The following is a 23,338-nucleotide window of genomic DNA, read 5'->3' on the forward strand; positions in this document are numbered from 1 at the left end:
CTCCTCTTTTCCCCCCATCTCCTTATCTCCCCTCCTTTTCCTTCTCTTTCCTCCATATCCTTCTATTTCCTCCATCTCCTTATCTTCCCTCCTTCTCTTCTATTCTCCTCCCTCCTCTTCTCTTTCCTCCTTCTTCTCTTCCCTCTTCTTCCCTCCTTCTCTTCTCTTTCCTCCTTCTCTTCCCTCCATCTCCTTCTCTACCCTCCATCTCCTTCTCATTCCTCCATCTTCTGTTTTCTTATCAGTTGTCCTTCCTCTTCTCTAAACAGTTCCTTTTCACCATCCCACACCTTCTCACTCCATCCCTCAGTAAAAAAGATCAGACAGGCTGTTTGCTCTCTCTCTCTCCCTCACTCCCCCTCTCTCTTTCTCTCTCTCTCTTTCTGGCAGGATGACAGCTCTCACTCCTCCCAGGGCAGGCCCTTATGTAAACAGCCCCATCGCACTCAGGCTGTGTGTGTGTGTGTATGTGTGTGAGTGTGTAAACCCTCTCATTACCATATCAAAGCCTGTGATCGCTCCTCTCCTCCCAGTGTTAGAGTGGCATATTAATAGTTGTGTAGGTTAAACTTCCAGATAAAGCAGGCTGATGAAGGTTAGCTCCCTCTGTTTGAAAGAGTTCACTTACTTGCATTTCCCTGCGGTGTGTGTGTGTGTGTGTGTGTGTGTGTTTTTGTCGATTGAAGAATATGATACAGGACTGGGCTTTGATTGGCTGACAGATTTGATTGGCTGACAGATTCATCTTTTGATTGGTCCTACCCCGAGGCTCTCAGATGACCTTCAGCAACTTTCTCAACTTTTTTTCTCATCCAGCACTTCTCTCCTCTCATATCCCTCTACACTCCCCTCTCTTATCCCTCTACACTCTCCTCTCTTATCCCTCTACACTCCCCTCTCTTAACCCTCTACACTCTCCTCTCATATCCCTCTACACTCCCCTCTCTTATCCCTCTACACTCTCCTCTCATATCCCTCTACACTCTCCTCTCATATCCCTCTACACTCGCCTCTCTTATCCCTCTACACTGTCCTCTCATATCCCTCTACACTCTCCTCTCATATCTCTCTACACTCTCCTCTCACATTCCTCTACACTCTCCTCTTTTATCCCTCTCTCCTCTCGGGACTAGTTTTGTACGGTACTACCCCTCCCGGGTATGAGAGGGTTGGGGAAGCTTATTGAAATAAATTGACTTAAAGTATGTAACTGCTCCAGTGATTTTGATGAAATTGAATAATTGAATCTCACAGTAGATGCTTCACATTTGTCTGATTGACTGGACTAACTAACTGATTAACCAACTGACATAAACATAAGAGTTTTCCCCTCATTCCTGCCCCACCTATCTCTCTCTCTCTCTCCCTCCATCCCTCTCTCCACCCACCCATCCTCATGTGTGTCTACTGTAGTAGCCTGACTTAATCACTCAAAGCTGGAAAACACTTAGAGGCTCTTCACTAAATCCATATCGAACACACATCCATATCAAAATGAGGTTATATCTGCGGGCAGTTTGCCACATCTTTGATCAATAATATAATTTCTGTTTTATTAACACCTCCAAACACTGACATGCCCCGTAAGCACTTTACCAGAAAACAAGCAACCATAACCCCCTTCTGGCCCCAACCCTTTACCAGACAACCACCAACACAACCCTTTATCAGACAACCACCACCCCAACCCTTTACCAGACAACCACCACCCCAACCCTTTACCAGACAACCACCACCCCAACCCTTTACCAGACAACCACCACCCCAACCCTTTACCAGACAACCACCACCCCAACCCTTTACCAGACAACCACCACCCCAACCCTTTACCAGACAACCACCACCCCAACCCTTTACCAAACAACCACCAACACAACCCTTTACCAGACAACCACCACCCCAACCCTTTACCAAACAACCACCAACACAACCCTTTACCAGACAACCACCACCCCAACCCTTTACCAGACAACCACCACCCCAACCCTTTACCAGACAACCACCACCCCAACCCTTTACCAGACAACCACCACCCCAACCCTTTAGCAGACAACCACCACCCCAACCCTTTACCAAACAACCACCAACACAACCCTTTACCAGACAACCACAACCCCAACCCTTTACCAAACAACCACCAACACAACCCTTTACAAGACAACCACCACCCCAACCCTTTACAAGACAACCACCAACCCAACCCTTTACCAGACAACCACCACCCCAACCCTTTATCAGACCATCACCAACCCTTTACCAGACAATCACCACCCCAACCCTTTACCAGACAATCACCACCCCAACCCTTTACCAGACAACCACCAACACAAGCCTACCAGACAATCACCACCCCAACCTTTACCAGACAATCACCACCCCAACCCTTTACCAGACAATCACCACCCCAACCCTTTACCAGACAATCACCACCCCAACCCTTTACCAGACAACCACCAACACAAGCCTTTACCAGACAATCACCACCCCAACCATTTACCAGACAACCACCACCGCAACCCTTTATCATACAATCACCACCCCAACCCTTTATCAGACAATCACCACCCCAACCCTTTAGCAGACAACCACCACCCCAACCCTTTAACAGACAACCACCACCCCAACCCTTTACCAGACAATCACCACCCCAACCATTTACCAGACAACCACCACCCCAACCCTTTATCAGACAATCACCACCCCAACCCTTTACCAGACAACCACCACCCCAACCCTTTATCAGACAATAACCACCCCAACCCTTTACCAGACAATCACCACCACAACCCTTTATCAGACCATCACCAACCCTTTACCAGACAACACCACCCCAACCCTTTACCAGACAATCACCACCCCAACCCTTTACCAGACAATCACCACCCCAACCCTTTACCAGACAACCACCAACACAAGCCTTTACCAGACAACCACCACCCCAACCCTTTACCAAACAACCACCAACACAACCCTTTACAAGACAACCACCAACCCAACACTTTACAAGACAACCACCACCCCAACCCTTTACCAGACAACCACCACCCCAACCCTTTACACAACCACCACCCCAACCCTTTACCAGACAACCACCACCCCAACCCTTTACCAGACAACCACCACCCCAACCCTTTACCAGACAACCACCACCCCAACCCTTTACCAAACAACCACCAACACAACCCTTTACCAGACAACCACCACCCCAACCCTTTACCAAACAACCACCAACACAACCCTTTGCAAGACAACCACCACCCCAACCCTTTACAAGACAACCACCACCCCAACCCTTTACCAGACAACCACCACCCCAACCCTTTATCAGACCATCACCAACCCTTTACCAGACAATCACCACCCCAACCCTTTACCAGACAATGACCACCCCAACCCTTTACCAGACAATCACCACCCCAACCCTTTACCAAACAACCACCAACACAACCCTTTATCAGACAACCACCACCCCAACCCTTTACCAAACAACCACCAACACAACCCTTTACCAGACAACCACCACCCCAACCCTTTGCAAACAACCACCAACACAACCCTTTACAAACAACCACCACCCCAACCCTTTACCAAACAACCACCAACACAACCCTTTACAAGACAACCACCACCCCAACCCTTTACAAGACAACCACCACCCCAACCCTTTACCAGACAACCACCACCCCAACCCTTTACCAGACAACCACCACCCCAACCATTTACCAGACAACCACCACCCCAACCCTTTACAGACAACCACCACCCCAACCCTTTACCAAACAACCACCAACACAACCCTTTACCAGACAACCACCACCCCAACCCTTTACCAGACAACCACCAACACAAGCCTTTACCAGACAATCACCACCCCAACCCTTTACCAGACAATCGCCACCCCAACCCTTTACCAGACAACCACCACCCCAACCCTTTATCGTACAATCACCACCCCAACCCTTTATCAGACAATCACCACCCCAACCCTTTAGCAGACAACCACCACCCCAACCCTTTACCAGACAACCACCACCCCAACCCTTTACCAGACAATCACCACCCCAACCCTTTACCAGACAATCACCACCCCAACCCTTTACCAGACCATCACCACCCCAACCCTTTACCAAACAACCACCAACACAACCCTTTATCAGACAACCACCACCCCAACCCTTTACCAAACAACCACCAACACAACCCTTTACAAGACAACCACCACCCCAACCCTTTACAAGACAACCACCACCCCAACCCTTTACCAGACAACCACCACCCCAACCCTTTACCAGACAACCACCACCCCAACCCTTTAGCAGACAACCACCACCCCAACCCTTTACCAAACAACCACCAACACAACCCTTTACCAGACAACCACCACCCCAACCCTTTACCAAACAACCACCAACACAACCCTTTACCAGACAACCACCACCCCAACCCTTTACCAAACAACCACCAACACAACCCTTTACAAGACAACCACCACCCCAACCCTTTACAAGACAACCACCACCCCAACCCTTTACCAGACAACCACCACCCCAACCCTTTATCAGACCATCACCAACCCTTTACCAGACAATCACCACCCCAACCCTTTACCAGACAATCACCACCCCAACCCTTTACCAGACAATCACCACCCCAACCCTTTACCAAACAACCACCAACACAACCCTTTATCAGACAACCACCACCCCAACCCTTTACCAAACAACCACCAACACCACCCTTTACAAGACAACCACCACCCCAACCCTTTACAAGACAACCACCCCCCAACCCTTTACAAGACAACCACCCCAACCCTTTACCAGACAACCACCACCCCAACCCTTGACCAGACAACCACCACCCCAACCCTTTACCAGACAACCACCACCCCAACCCTTTAGCAGACAACCACCACCCCAACCCTTTACCATACAACCACCAACACAACCCTTTATCAGACAATCACCAACCCTTTACCAGACAATCACCACCCCAACCCTTTACCAGACAATCACCACCCCAGCCCTTTACCAGACAACCACCACCCCAACCCTTTACAAGACAACCACCACCCCAACCCTTTACCAGACAACCACCACCCCAACCCTTTATCAGACCATCACCAACCCTTTACCAGACAATCACCACCCCAACCCTTTACCAGACAATCACCACCCCAACCCTTTACCAGACAACCACCAACACAAGCCTTTACCAGACAATCACCACCCCAATCCTTTACCAGACAATCACCACCCCAACCCTTTACCAGACAACCACCACCCCAACCCTTTACCAGATAAGCACCAACACAACCCTTTACCAGACAATCACCACCCCAACCCTTTATCAGACAATCACCACCCCAACCCTTTATCAGACAATCACCACCCCAACCCTTTACCAGACAATCACCACCCCAACCCTTTACCAGACAACCACCACCCCAACCCTTTACCAGACAACCACCAACACAAGCCTTTACCAGACAATCACCACCCCAATCCTTTACCAGACAATCACCACCCCAACCCTTTACCAGACAACCACCACCCCAACCCTTTACCAGATAAGCACCAACACAACCCTTTACCAGACAATCACCACCCCAACCCTTTATCAGACAATCACCACCCCAACCCTTTATCAGACAATCACCACCCCAACCCTTTACCAGACAATCACCACCCCAACCCTTTACCAGACAACCACCACCCCAACCCTTTACCAGACAATCACCACCCCAACCCTTTACCAGACAATCACCACCCCAACCCTTTACCAGACAACCACCAACACAAGCCTTTACCAGACAATCACCACCCCAACCCTTTATCAGACAATCACCACCCCAACCCTTTAGCAGACAACCACCACCCCAACCCTTTAACAGACAACCACCACCCCAACCCTTTACCAGACAATCACCACCCCAACCCTTTACCAGACAACCACCACCCCAACCCTTTATAAGACAATAACCACCCCAACCCTTTACCAGACAATCACCACCACAACCCTTTATCAGACCATCACCAACCCTTTACCAGACAATCACCACCCCAACCCTTTACCAGACAATCACCACCCCAACCCTTTACCAGACAATCACCACCCCAACCCTTTACCAGACAATCACCACCCCAACCCTTTACCAGACAACCACCAACACAAGCCTTTACCAGACAACCACCACCCCAACCCTTTACCAAACAACCACCAACACAACCCTTTACCAGACAACCACCACCCCAACCCTTTACCAGACAATCACCACCCCAACCCTTTACCAGACAATCACCACCCCAACCCTTTACCAGACAACCACCAACACAAGCCTTTACCAGACAATCACCACCCCAACCCTTCATCAGACAATCACCACCCCAACCCTTTAGCAGACAACCACCACCCCAACCCTTTAACAGACAACCACCACCCCAACCCTTTACCAGACAATCACCACCCCAACCCTTTACCAGACAACCACCACCCCAACCCTTTATCAGACAATAACCACCCCAACCCTTTACCAGACAATCACCACCCCAACCCTTTACCAGACAACCACCAACACAAGCCTTTACCAGACAATCACCACCCCAATCCTTTACCAGACAATCACCACCCCAACCCTTTACCAGACAACCACCACCCCAACCCTTTACCAGATAAGCACCAACACAACCCTTTACCAGACAATCACCACCCCAACCCTTTATCAGACAATCACCACCCCAACCCTTTATCAGACAATCACCACCCCAACCCTTTACCAGACAATCACCACCCCAACCCTTTACCAGACAACCACCACCCCAACCCTTTACCAGACAACCACCAACACAAGCCTTTACCAGACAATCACCACCCTTTACCAGACAATCACCACCCCAACCCTTTACCAGACAACCACCACCCCAACCCTTTACCAGATAATCACCAACACAACCCTTTACCAGACAATCACCACCCCAACCCTTTATCAGACAATCACCACCCCAACCCTTTATCAGACAATCACCACCCCAACCCTTTACCAGACAATCACCACCCCAACCCTTTACCAGACAACCACCACCCCAACCCTTTACCAGACAATCACCACCCCAACCCTTTACCAGACAATCACCACCCCAACCCTTTACCAGACAACCACCAACACAAGCCTTTACCAGACAATCACCACCCCAACCCTTTATCAGACAATCACCACCACAACCCTTTATCAGACCATCACCAACCCTTTACCAGACAATCACCACCCCAACCCTTTACCAGACAATCACCACCCCAACCCTTTACCAGACAACCACCACCCCAACCCTTTACCAGACAATCACCACCCCAACCCTTTACCAGACAACCACCACCCCAACCCTTTATCAGACAATAACCACCCCAACCCTTTACCAGACAATCACCACCACAACCCTTTATCAGACCATCACCAACCCTTTACCAGACAATCACCACCCCAACCCTTTACCAGACAATCACCACCCCAACCCTTTACCAGACAATCACCACCCCAACCCTTTACCAGACAATCACCACCCCAACCCTTTACCAGACAACCACCAACACAAGCCTTTACCAGACAACCACCACCCCAACCCTTTACCAAACAACCACCAACACAACCCTTTACAAGACAACCACCACCCCAACCCTTTACAAGACAACCACCACCCCAACCCTTTACCAGACAACCACCACCCCAACCCTTTACCAGACAACCACCACCCCAACCCTTTACCAGACAACCACCACCCCAACCCTTTACAAGACAACCACCACCCCAACCCTTTACCAGACAACCACCACCCCAACCCTTTATCAGACCATCACCAACCCTTTACCAGACAATCACCACCCCAACCCTTTACCAGACAATGACCACCCCAACCCTTTACCAGACAATCACCACCCCAACCCTTTACCAAACAACCACCAACACAACCCTTTATCAGACAACCACCACCCCAACCCTTTACCAAACAACCACCAACACAACCCTTTACCAGACAACCACCACCCCAACCCTTTACCAAACAACCACCAACACAACCCTTTACAAGACAACCACCACCCCAACCCTTTACCAAACAACCACCAACACAACCCTTTACAAGACAACCACCACCCCAACCCTTTACAAGACAACCACCACCCCAACCCTTTACCAGACAACCACCACCCCAACCCTTTACCAGACAACCACCACCCCAACCATTTACCAGACAACCACCACCCCAACCCTTTAGCAGACAACCACCACCCCAACCCTTTACCAAACAACCACCAACACAACCCTTTACCAGACAACCACCACCCCAACCCTTTACCAAACAACCACCAACACAACCCTTTACCAGACAACCACAACCCCAACCCTTTACCAAACAACCACCAACACAACCCTTTACAAGACAACCACCACCCCAACCCTTTACAAGACAACCACCACCCCAACCCTTTACCAGACAACCACCACCCCAACCCTTTATCAGACCATCACCAACCCTTTACCAGACAATAACCACCCCAACCCTTTACCAGACAATCACCACCCCAACCCTTTACCAGACAACCACCACCCCAACCCTTTACCAGATAAGCACCAACACAACCCTTTACCAGACATTCACCACCCCAACCCTTTATCAGACAATCACCACCCCAACCCTTTATCAGACAATCACCAACCCTTTACAGACAATCACCACCCCAACCCTTTACCAGACAACCACCACCCCAACCCTTTACCAGACAATCACCACCCCACCCCTTTACCAGACAATCAACAACACAAGCCTTTACCAGACAATCACCACCCCAACCATTTACCAGACAACCACCACCCCAACCCTTTATCGTACAATCACCACCCCAACCCTTTATCAGACAATCACCACCCCAACCCTTTAGCAGACAACCACCACCCCAACCCTTTACCAGACAACCACCACCCCAACCCTTTACCAGACAATCACCACCCCAACCCTTTACCAGACCATCACCACCCCAACCCTTTACCAAACAACCACCAACACAACCCTTTATCAGACAACCACCACCCCAACCCTTTACCAAACAACCACCAACACAACCCTTTACAAGACAACCACCACCCCAACCCTTTACAAGACAACCACCACCCCAACCCTTTACCAGACAACCACCACCCCAACCCTTTACCAGACAACCACCACCCCAACCCTTTAGCAGACAACCACCACCCCAACCCTTTACCAAACAACCACCAACACAACCCTTTACCAGACAACCACCACCCCAACCCTTTACCAAACAACCACCAACACAACCCTTTACCAGACAACCACCACCCCAACCCTTTACCAAACAACCACCAACACAACCCTTTACAAGACAACCACCACCCCAACCCTTTACAAGACAACCACCACCCCAACCCTTTACCAGACAACCACCACCCCAACCCTTTATCAGACCATCACCAACCCTTTACCAGACAATCACCACCCCAACCCTTTACCAAACAACCACCAACACAACCCTTTATCAGACAACCACCACCCCAACCCTTTACCAAACAACCACCAACACAACCCTTTACAAGACAACCACCACCCCAACCCTTTACAAGACAACCACCACCCCAACCCTTTACCAGACAACCACCACCCCAACCCTTTACCAGACAACCACCACCCCAACCCTTTAGCAGACAACCACCACCCCAACCCTTTACCAAACAACCACCAACACAACCCTTTACCAGACATTCACCACCCCAACCCTTTATCAGACAATCACCACCCCAACCCTTTATCAGACCATCACCAACCCTTTACCAGACAATAACCACCCCAACCCTTTACCAGACAATCACCACCCCAACCCTTTACCAGACAACCACCACCCCAACCCTTTACCAGATAAGCACCAACACAACCCTTTACCAGACATTCACCACCCCAACCCTTTATCAGACAATCACCACCCCAACCCTTTATCAGACAATCACCAACCCTTTACCAGACAATCACCACCCCAACCCTTTACCAGACAACCACCACCCCAACCCTTTACCAGACAATCACCACCCCACCCCTTTACCAGACAATCAACAACACAAGCCTTTACCAGACAATCACCACCCCAACCATTTACCAGACAACCACCACCCCAACCCTTTATCGTACAATCACCACCCCAACCCTTTATCAGACAATCACCACCCCAACCCTTTAGCAGACAACCACCACCCCAACCCTTTACCAGACAACCACCACCCCAACCCTTTACCAGACAATCACCACCCCAACCCTTTACCAGACCATCACCACCCCAACCCTTTACCAAACAACCACCAACACAACCCTTTATCAGACAACCACCACCCCAACCCTTTACCAAACAACCACCAACACAACCCTTTACAAGACAACCACCACCCCAACCCTTTACAAGACAACCACCACCCCAACCCTTTACCAGACAACCACCACCCCAACCCTTTACCAGACAACCACCACCCCAACCCTTTAGCAGACAACCACCACCCCAACCCTTTACCAAACAACCACCAACACAACCCTTTACCAGACAACCACCACCCCAACCCTTTACCAAACAACCACCAACACAACCCTTTACCAGACAACCACCACCCCAACCCTTTACCAAACAACCACCAACACAACCCTTTACAAGACAACCACCACCCCAACCCTTTACAAGACAACCACCACCCCAACCCTTTACCAGACAACCACCACCCCAACCCTTTATCAGACCATCACCAACCCTTTACCAGACAATCACCACCCCAACCCTTTACCAAACAACCACCAACACAACCCTTTATCAGACAACCACCACCCCAACCCTTTACCAAACAACCACCAACACAACCCTTTACAAGACAACCACCACCCCAACCCTTTACAAGACAACCACCACCCCAACCCTTTACCAGACAACCACCACCCCAACCCTTTACCAGACAACCACCACCCCAACCCTTTAGCAGACAACCACCACCCCAACCCTTTACCAAACAACCACCAACACAACCCTTTACCAGACAACCACCACCCCAACCCTTTACCAAACAACCACCAACACAACCCTTTACCAGACAACCACCACCCCAACCCTTTACCAAACAACCACCAACACAACCCTTTACAAGACAACCACCACCCCAACCCTTTACAAGACAACCACCACCCCAACCCTTTACCAGACAACCACCACCCCAACCCTTTATCAGACCATCACCAACCCTTTACCAGACAATCACCACCCCAACCCTTTACCAGACAATCACCACCCCAACCCTTTACCAGACAATCACCACCCCAACCCTTTTCCAAACAACCACCAACACAACCCTTTATCAGACAACCACCACCCCAACCCTTTACCAAACAACCACCAACACCACCCTTTACAAGACAACCACCACCCCAACCCTTTACAAGACAACCACCCCCCAACCCTTTACAAGACAACCACCCCAACCCTTTACCAGACAACCACCACCCCAACCCTTGACCAGACAACCACCACCCCAACCCTTTACCAGACAACCACCACCCCAACCCTTTAGCAGACAACCACCACCCCAACCCTTTACCATACAACCACCAACACAACCCTTTATCAGACAATCACCAACCCTTTACCAGACAATCACCACCCCAACCCTTTACCAGACAATCACCACCCCAGCCCTTTACCAGACAATCACCACCCCAACCCTTTACAAGACAACCACCAACCCAACCCTTTACCAGACAACCACCACCCCAACCCTTTATCAGACCATCACCAACCCTTTACCAGACAATCACCACCCCAACCCTTTACCAGACAATCACCACCCCAACCCTTTACCAGACAACCACCAACACAAGCCTTTACCAGACAATCACCACCCCAATCCTTTACCAGACAATCACCACCCCAACCCTTTACCAGACAACCACCACCCCAACCCTTTACCAGATAAGCACCAACACAACCCTTTACCAGACAATCACCACCCCAACCCTTTATCAGACAATCACCACCCCAACCCTTTATCAGACAATCACCACCCCAACCCTTTACCAGACAATCACCACCCCAACCCTTTACCAGACAACCACCACCCCAACCCTTTACCAGACAACCACCAACACAAGCCTTTACCAGACAATCACCACCCCAATCCTTTACCAGACAATCACCACCCCAACCCTTTACCAGACAACCACCACCACCCAACCCTTTACCAGATAAGCACCAACACAACCCTTTACCAGACAATCACCACCCCAACCCTTTATCAGACAATCACCACCCCAACCCTTTATCAGACAATCACCACCCCAACCCTTTACCAGACAATCACCACCCCAACCCTTTACCAGACAACCACCACCCCAACCCTTTACCAGACAATCACCACCCCAACCCTTTACCAGACAATCACCACCCCAACCCTTTACCAGACAACCACCAACACAAGCCTTTACCAGACAATCACCACCCCAACCCTTTATCAGACAATCACCACCCCAACCCTTTAGCAGACAACCACCACCCCAACCCTTTAACAGACAACCACCACCCCAACCCTTTACCAGACAATCACCACCCCAACCCTTTACCAGACAACCACCACCCCAACCCTTTATCAGACAATAACCACCCCAACCCTTTACCAGACAATCACCACCACAACCCTTTATCAGACCATCACCAACCCTTTACCAGACAATCACCACCCCAACCCTTTACCAGACAATCACCACCCCAACCCTTTACCAGACAATCACCACCCCAACCCTTTACCAGACAATCACCACCCCAACCCTTTACCAGACAACCACCAACACAAGCCTTTACCAGACAACCACCACCCCAACCCTTTACCAAACAACCACCAACACAACCCTTTACAAGACAACCACCACCCCAACCCTTTACAAGACAACCACCACCCCAACCCTTTACCAGACAACCACCACCCCAACCCTTTACCAGACAACCACCACCCCAACCCTTTACCAGACAACCACCACCCCAACCCTTTACAAGACAACCACCACCCCAACCCTTTACCAGACAACCACCACCCCAACCCTTTATCAGACCATCACCAACCCTTTACCAGACAATCACCACCCCAACCCTTTACCAGACAATGACCACCCCAACCCTTTACCAGACAATCACCACCCCAACCCTTTACCAAACAACCACCAACACAACCCCTTTATCAGACAACCACCACCCCAACCCTTTACCAAACAACCACCAACACAACCCTTTACCAGACAACCACCACCCCAACCCTTTACCAGACAATCACCACCCCAACCCTTTACCAGACAACCACCACCCCAACCCGTTACCAGATAAGCACCAACACAACCCTTTACCAGACAATCACCACCCCAACCCTTTATCAGACAATCACCACCCCAACCCTTTATCAGACAATCACCACCCCAACCCTTTACCAGATAAGCACCAACACAACCCTTTACCAGACAATCACCACCCCAACCCTTTATCAGACAATCACCACCCCAACCCTTTATCAGACAATCACCACCCCAACCCTTTACCAGACAATCACCACCCCAACCCTTTACCAGACAACCACCACCCCAACCCTTTACCAGACAATCACCACCCTAACCCTTTATCAGACAATCACCACCCCAACCCTTTATCAGACAATCACCAACCCTTTACCAGACAATCACCACCCCAACCCTTTACCAGACAATCACCACCCCAACCCTTTACCAGACAATCACCACCCCAACCATTTACCAGACAACCACCACCCCAACCCTTTATCATACAATCACCACCCCAACCCTTTATCAGACAATCACCACCCCAACCCTTTAGCAGACAACCACCACCCCAACCCTTTACCAGACAACCACCACCCCAACCCTTTACCAGACAATCACCACCCCAACCATTTACCAGACAACCACCACCCCAACCCTTTATCAGACAATCACCACCCCAACCCTTTACCAGACAACCACCACCCCAACCCTTTACCAGACAATCACCACCACAACCATTTATCAGACCATCACCAACCCTTTACCAGACAACACCACCCCAACCCTTTACCAGACAACCACCACCCCAACCCTTTACCAGACAATCACCACCCCAACCCTTTACCAGACAATCACCACCCCAACCCTTTACCAGACAACCACCAACACAAGCCTTTACCAGACAATCACCACCCCAACCCTTTATCAGACAATCACCACCCCAACCCTTTAGCAGACAACCACCACCCCAACCCTTTAACAGACAACCACCACCCCAACCCTTTACCAGACAATCACCACCCCAACCCTTTACCAGACAACCACCACCCCAACCCTTTATCAGACAATAACCACCCCAACCCTTTACCAGACAATCACCACCACAACCCTTTATCAGACCATCACCAACCCTTTACCAGACAATCACCACCCCAACCCTTTACCAGACAATCACCACCCCAACCCTTTACCAGACAATCACCACCCCAACCCTTTACCAGACAATCACCACCCCAACCCTTTACCAGACAACCACCAACACAAGCCTTTACCAGACAACCACCACCCCAACCCTTTACCAAACAACCACCAACACAACCCTTTACAAGACAACCACCACCCCAACCCTTTACCAGACAACCACCACCCCAACCCTTTACCAGATAAGCACCAACACAACCCTTTACCAGACAATCACCACCCCAACCCTTTATCAGACAATCACCACCCCAACCCTTTATCAGACAATCACCACCCCAACCCTTTACCAGACAAGCACCACCCCAACCCTTTACCAGACAACCACCACCCCAACCCTTTACCAGACAACCACCAACACAAGCCTTTACCAGACAATCACCACCCCAATCCTTTATCAGACAATCACCACCCCAACCCTTTATCAGACAATCACCACCCCAACCCTTTACCAGATAAGCACCAACACAACCCTTTACCAGACAACCACCACCCCAACCCTTTACCAGACAATCACCACCCCAACCCTTTATCAGACAATCACCACCCCAACCCTTTATCAGACAATCACCAACCCTTTACCAGACAATCACCACCCCAACCCTTTACCAGACAATCACCACCCCAACCCTTTACCAGACAATCACCACCCCAACCATTTACCAGACAACCACCACCCCAACCCTTTATCATACAATCACCACCCCAACCCTTTATCAGACAATCACCACCCCAACCCTTTAGCAGACAACCACCACCCCAACCCTTTAGCAGACAACCACCACCCCAACCCTTTACCAGACAATCACCACCCCAACCATTTACCAGACAACCACCACCCCAACCCTTTATCAGACAATCACCACCCCAACCCTTTACCAGACAACCACCACCCCAACCCTTTACCAGACAATCACCACCACAACCATTTATCAGACCATCACCAACCCTTTACCAGACAACACCACCCCAACCCTTTACCAGACAATCACCACCCCAACCCTTTACCAGACAATCACCACCCCAACCCCAACCCTTTACCAGACAACCACCAACACAAGCCTTTACCAGACAACCACCACCCCAACCCTTTACCAAACAACCACCAACACAACCCTTTACAAGACAACCACCACCCCAACCCTTTACCAGACAACCACCACCCCAACCCTTTATCAGACCATCACCAACCCTTTACCAGACAATCACCACCCCAACCCTTTACCAGACAATCACCACCCCAACCCTTTACCAGACCATCACCACCCCAACCCTTTACCAAACAACCACCAACACAACCCTTTATCAGACAACCACCACCCCAACCCTTTACCAAACAACCACCAACACAACCCTTTACAAGACAACCACCACCCCAACCCTTTACAAGACAACCACCACCCCAACCCTTTACCAGACAACCACCACCCCAACCCTTTAGCAGACAACCACCACCCCAACCCTTTACCAAACAACCACCAACACAACCCTTTACCAGACAACCACCACCCCAACCCTTTACCAAACAACCACCAACACAACCCTTTACCAGACAACCACCACCCCAACCCTTTACCAAACAACCACCAACACAACCCTTTACAAGACAACCACCACCCCAAACCTTTACAAGACAACCACCACCCCAACCCTTTACCAGACAACCACCACCCCAACCCTTTATCAGACCATCACCAACCCTTTACCAGACAATCACCACCCCAACCCTTTACCAGACAATCACCACCCCAACCCTTTACCAGACAATCACCACCCCAACCCTTTACCAAACAACCACCAACACAACCCTTTATCAGACAACCACCACCCCAACCCTTTACCAAACAACCACCAACACCACCCTTTACAAGACAACCACCACCCCAACCCTTTACAAGACAACCACCACCCCAACCCTTTACCAGACAACCACCACCCCAACCCTTTACCAGACAACCACCACCCCAACCCTTTACCAGACAACCACCACCCCAACCCTTTAGCAGACAACCACCACCCCAACCCTTTACCATACAACCACCAACACAACCCTTTATCAGACAATCACCAACCCTTTACCAGACAATCACCACCCCAACCCTTTACCAGACAATTACCACCCCAGCCCTTTACCAGACAACCACCACCCCAACCCTTTACCAGACAACCACCAACCAAACCCTTTACCAGACAACCACCAACCAAACCCTTTACCAGACAACCCCCAACCCAGCCCTTTACCAGACAACCACCACCCAAACCCTTTACCAGACAACCCCCAACCTTTTACCAGACAACCACCACCTATAGAGGATTCTCTAACCAGACAACCAGCATCTATAGAGGATTCTCTAACCAGACAACCACCACCTATAGAGGATTCTCTAACCAGACGACCAGCATCTATAGAGGATTCTCTAACCAGACAACCAGCATATATAGAGGACTCTCTAACCAGACAACCAGCATCTATAGAGGATTCTCTAACCAGACAACCAGCATCTATAGAGGATTCTCTAACCAGACAACCAGCATCTATAGAGGATTCTCTAACCAGACAACCAGCATCCTTTCTAACCCATTTGTCTGTCTCACTGTATAAACTTCCTCTTTTTCTCTTCAAATGATTTAAAACATTTCTCATTTTAACCCTCTTATGTCTCTCAGCTTTCTCTACTGAAATGTCGTCTTGAGGATTAATAAAGTATGAACCTATCAGCCTATACATTTGAAAGTCTAAGTCATTTGACGGTAGTTTAGAGAAAGCATTTGGCTAATAACACTTTTATCAATGTCTATGTACAAAACATAGAACATTTCAAAATAATTTGACAGTGTAGATGGATCATTAATACATTATTTATCCATCTGACTGTGTAGAGAAAAAAAAGTATGAATGATTTGTAGAGCACAGGGTTACAGCCGAGGTGTGTGTGTGTGTGTGTGTGTGTGTGGTGGGGGGGAGTAGAGCTAGGCTTAGAGACGAATGTGGAAGCATTACAGGAGATGTTCTTCACAGCTGAAACATGTTAAAGCTGAACATTTGCGAAATAGCACAGTGCACGAATGCACCTGAATGAGGCTGGCAGAGAGAACATGAATTATACATCCAGGCAGTCTCTCCGAATTAGTGAGAAAGAAGGAGGGAGAGAGAGATTGTGCCTCATCACCTCAAAACTAATAAAGACAGCAGTTTGTGTTGAGGGGGGGAGGTTAATTCCCTCTCTCCACAACCAGAGAGAAAACAGTCTTTGAACTTTGAACCAATGAGGAGATGTTGCTGGGAGCATTTCCTCACCAGCTGTGGCTCGCACGCACGCACGCACACACAAACACAAACACACAAACACAAACACACAAACACACACACACACACACACACACACACACACACACACACACAACACGCACACACACACACACACACACACACACACACACACACACACACACACACACACACACACACACACACACCTGAAAACATCTCTCTCATACATACAAGTATTTTCACTCTTAACTGTGTTTCTCTCACAGATGTAGACAGCAAGAAAAACTTCAGAATGATAAACTATCACAATCCCTTTCCATACACACACACACAATAATGCTTAAAGTTAGTGGTTGGTCACCATGAGTAAACACACCCAAAGCATGGATTACAGTCTGTCCTTGTCCATAGGACCTCTTTCAGGGTAAGGAAACTAAATAGGCATTTAATCATTTGGGTGAACTATCCCTTTAAGAAGCCCAGCGTAAAGCTGTTAGTAATGTTAGAAGGTAGCTGCACCGCCACTTTCTCAGCAGTCTAGTTTTTAGGACCGACCCAGTTTAGAACAGTGCACCATCTCTAACACACACACACAAAGACACACATTTCTGGGATCTGGAAAGAAGACAGAAGTGTGCGTTTGAAGTGTAGGTGATCAAACAGTGAGTATGCAGCTCCACAGCCATACGCCACAACTCATACCTCACACACTCCTCCTGTAACTCCTCCTGTAATCTCTTTATCTCCCCTGTCTTTGTCCCTGCCTTTCTTATAGTATATTTCAATTCAATTCAATTCAAGGGCTTTATTGGCATGGGAAACATGTGTTAACATTGCCAAAGCAAGTGAGGTAGACAACATACAAAGTGAATATATAAAGTGAAAAACAACAAAAATTAACAGTAAACATTACACATACAGAAGTTTCAAAACAGTAAAGACATTACAAATGTCATATTATATATATACAGTGTTTTAGCAATGTACAAATGGTTAAAGGACACAAGATAAAATAAATAAGCATAAATATGGGTTGTATTTACAATGGTGTTTGTTCTTCACTGGTTGCCCTTTTCTCGTGGCAACAGGTCACAAATCTATTTCTCTACTTCTTTCCTTTCTCACTCCTGTCATTTCATTGTCGTGTGTGTGGGTGGGCGTGCATCTGTGTCGAATATCTTCTTTCCATCTCATCTCACAATATATCTCTAGTATATTGTGTTTCTAATACAGTACACCAGATATATGCTATCTTTGACATCTACTATCAGGTATTGTATAGATCAATAAAAACAAAGGCTATGAAGTTATATAATGTGTGTCCCTCAGTGTTATGTCATTGGTGTTACCGCCTTGAAAATCAATGATTAGAAAGATATACAAGGACCTTGAGCATTCTCTCCAGTGGCAAACTGTTATCGGGGATGGGTCTATATTAAATAAAATGATTAGCTAAACACACCCTTTTAGTACGTCATACATTTGAGGATTCAGTTGACCATGTGGTGTGTCTAAATCCAAAGTACCACTTGGTGTTAGTGAATTGAAATGAAGGGAAATAACATTGTGAGCAAAATGATAAATCATATCACTTCAGTACATTATTTTTAATGGATTGATGTGGTCTCCATTTCAGAAAAACCTTAACATAAAATGTCTCATTGTGTAACGGTGTGCGCTGAGTCGGGAAGCAAGTTCAGGGAGTGAGTGTTTTAATAAATAAACATAACTAAAAACAGGAAACACAAACAACGCATAGACATGACACTGGAACAGAAACAATGGTGCCTGGGGAAGGAACCAAAGGGAGTGACATATATAGGAAAGGAACCAAAGGGAGTGACATAAATAGGGAAGGAACCAAAGGGAGTGACATATATAGGGAAGGTGATCAGGGAAGTGATGGAGTCCAGGTGAGTCTGATGAGGCGCTGGTGCGCGTAACGATGGTGACAGGTGTGCACCATAACGAGCAGCCTGATGACCTAGAGGTCGGAGAGGGAGCACACGTGACACATTGGGGTTACCCTCATTGGTGTTAAAACTCCTACTGGTGACACAATGTTATCATAATGGTAAACGTTATTTAAAGTCATTAAGGTACCATGTTAGTTGATTTAGAATGGTAAGATGCAACTAAATACATTGAAATAAATACACATCAAGAAGAATTAAGTACTTTTTTCCCCAAAGTGCCTTGCCCAAATGTCACCGTAATTCAAGAAGGACCTGTCAGTGAAGCGAGATCAGATTAAGAATAAGGGGATATTTCAGACAAGTGCCTCCATCTTTTAAAACATATCATGAGTGGTGATGTGATTGCAATATCAAACACACACACCACTAAAAACAGAGATTTCCTGACAAAGTTGGTTGAGTGAAAGTTGTTCCGAGTCCTTAAATGTTTTATAGACGTTTAACATCACCTGTGAAGCTAAACCAAGTGGAAAACAGATCGTGTACATCAGCAAAACATCTCTTTCTGTCTCTCTCCACATAATTTCTCTCATCCACATCTCACTTCACAACTCTTCTCCTTCTCTCCTTTACAACCTGTCTCTCTCCCTCCCTCTCTCTCTGTAAAAATGGTGTACTGAGAGCACACACACACACACACACACACACACACACACACACACACACACACACACACACACACACACACACACACACACACACACACACACACACACACACACACACACCAGAAGCTTTGATTACTGTATTGTAATCAAGTCAGAGACGTTAAAGGCTTTTGTTGTCTTGTCTCCTGTTTCTTTTCTGTTGTTTAGAAGTGTTTGTCATAATTGGTGTACATCAGTCATAGTGGGAATAAAAGGAAGACAGACACAGACAGAGAAAGAAACAGACAGACAGGAAGACAGGCAGACAGAGGCTGTTTCATGTCGAACAGAGAAAACAGTAAGATAGGGAGACAGGCAGACACACACACTAACACACAAGAGGTTTGCTGTTACATGTAAGTGTATAGTAAAGATGTGTGTGTCAGAACAAACTGAAAGATATATCTGTTTATGTCACAGGGGACAGTAGAGAAAGTGTGTGTGTGTGTGTTGGGGGACAAGGGCAAGACAGATACATGGATGTGAATGTGCCACAGGGGACAGGAGAGACTGCGCATGGCTAACTCTGTGTGTCTGACACAGTTGCGTGGAGAGTAGGCCTTTCTGCGCACACAGACACACACCCTTTTCAGTCTCTCTCTGAGGACATCCCATAGCATGAAACCCTCTGCAACCATCACTAGGGACCTCTGGAGGAGGATGGAGAGAACCACAAAGCATCCCAGAAGAGAGAGGAGAAAACGTGATGGGGAGAAAATGGGATGGGGAGAAAACGGGATGGGGAGAAAACGGGATGGGGAGAAAACGGGATGGGGAGAAAACAGGATGGGGAGAAAACGGGATGGGGAGAGAATGGGATGGGGAGAAAACAGGATGGGGAGAAAACGGGATGGGGAGAGAATGGGATGGGGAGAAAACGGGATGGGGAGAAAACGAGATGGGGAGAAAACGGGATGGGGAGAGAATGGGATGGGGAGAAAACGAGATGGGGAGAAAACGGGATGGGGAGAGAATGGGATGGGGAGAGAACGGGATGGGGAGAAAACGGGATGGGGAGAAAACGGGATGGGGAGAAAACGGGATGGGGAGAAAACGGGATGGGGAGAAAATGGGATGGGGAGAAAACGGGATGGGGAGAAAACGGGATGGGGGAAAATGGGATGGGGAGAAAATGGGATGGGGAGAAAACGGGATGGGGAGAAAACGAGATGGGGAGAAAACGGGATGGGGAGAAATGGGATGGGGAGAAAACAGGATGGGGAGAAAACGGGATGGGGAGAAAACGGGATGGGGAGAGAATGGGATGGGGCGAAACGGGATGGGGAGAAAAAGGGATGGGGAGAAAACAGGATGGGGAGAAAAAGGGATGGGGAGAAAACGGGATGGGGAGAAAACGGGATGGGGAGAAAACGGGATGGGGAGAAAATGGGATGGGGAGAAAACGGGATGGGGAGAAAACGGGATGGGGAGAAAACGGGATGGGGAGAAAACATGGGATGGGGAGAAAACGGGATGGGGAGAAAACGGGATGGGGAGAAAACGGGATGGGGAGAGAATGGGATGGGGAGAAAACAGGATGGGGAGAAAACGGGATGGGGAGAAAACGGGATGGGGAGAAAATGGGATGGGGAGAGAACGGGATGGGGAGAAAAAGGGGGAGAAAACAGGATGGGGAGAAAAAGGGATGGGGAGAAAACGGGATGGGGAGAAAACAGGATGGGGAGAAAACGGGATGGGGGAAAATGGGATGGGGAGAAAACGGGATGGGGAGAAAACGGGATGGGGAGAAAACGGGATGGGGAGAAAATGGGATGGGGAGAGAACGGGATGGGGAGAAAACGGGATGGGGAGAAAACGGGATGGGGAGAAAACGGGATGGGGAGAAAATGGGATGGGGAGAAAACGGGATGGGGAGAAAACAGGATGGGGAGAAAACGGGATGGGGAGAGAATGGGATGGGGAGAAAACGAGATGGGGAGAAAACGGGATGGGGAGAGAATGGGATGGGGAGAACACAGGATGGGGAGAAAACAGGATGGGGAGAAAACGGGATGGGGAGAGAATGGGATGGGGAGAGAACGGGATGGGGAGAAAAAGGGATGGGGAGAGAATGGGATGGGGAGAGAACGGGATGGGGAGAAAAAGGGATGGGGAGAAAACAGGATGGGGAGAAAAAGGGATGGGGAGAAAACGGGATGGGGAGAAAACAGGATGGGGAGAAAACGGGATGGGGGAAAATGGGATGGGGAGAAAACGGGATGGGGAGAAAACGGGATGGGAGAAAATGGGATGGGGAGAAAACGGGATGGGGAGAAAACGGGATGGGGAGAAATGGGATGGGGAGAAAACGAGATGGGGAGAAAACGGGATGGGGAGAGAATGGGATGGGGAGAAAACAGGATGGGGAGAAAACGGGATGGGGAGAAAACGGGATGGGGAGAGAATGGGATGGGGAGAAAATGGGATGGGGAGAAAACGTGATGGGGAGAGAATGGGATGGGGAGAAAATGGGATGGGGAGAAAACGGGATGGGGAGAAAACGGGATGGGGAGAGAATGGGATGGGGAGAAAATGGGATGGGGAGGAAAAGAGAGGAGAAGAATAGAATTACTTTGAAGGATCAACCCTGGGATTAGATTTGGCTATTCTCTGAGGCTAGAGAGACAGGATGCGTGTGTGTTTCGCAAAAACAAAGCTGTGTGTGTGTGGTTTGAAACTTATCTCCTGTTAATTTGTTTCTGTATAAACAAACTTTTCCATCAACCTCCCATCACACATTAATTCAGCGATACAACAATAGTATTGCACAAACAAAGCATGTTGTCTGATGTAGCACGTTGACAGAGGGAGGAAGGGAAGAGCAGAGTGAGAGGGAAAAAAGAAGGAAAGAGAGGAGAGAGAGAGGAGAGTCTTCCTCCTTGCCTGTTAAATATTTGA

General features: G+C 48.8%; 1 protein-coding gene across 1 annotated transcript in view; it reads right to left on the bottom strand.

The window, feature by feature from the left end:
• Positions 1-23,338, bottom strand: part of LOC112242635 (ephrin-A2-like) — a 36,339-nt gene that overhangs the window by 10,580 nt on the left and 2,421 nt on the right. The window lies entirely within an intron of this gene.

This window comes from Oncorhynchus tshawytscha, linkage group LG07 (assembly GCF_018296145.1).
Source record: "Oncorhynchus tshawytscha isolate Ot180627B linkage group LG07, Otsh_v2.0, whole genome shotgun sequence".
Lineage (NCBI taxonomy): Eukaryota > Metazoa > Chordata > Actinopteri > Salmoniformes > Salmonidae > Oncorhynchus > Oncorhynchus tshawytscha.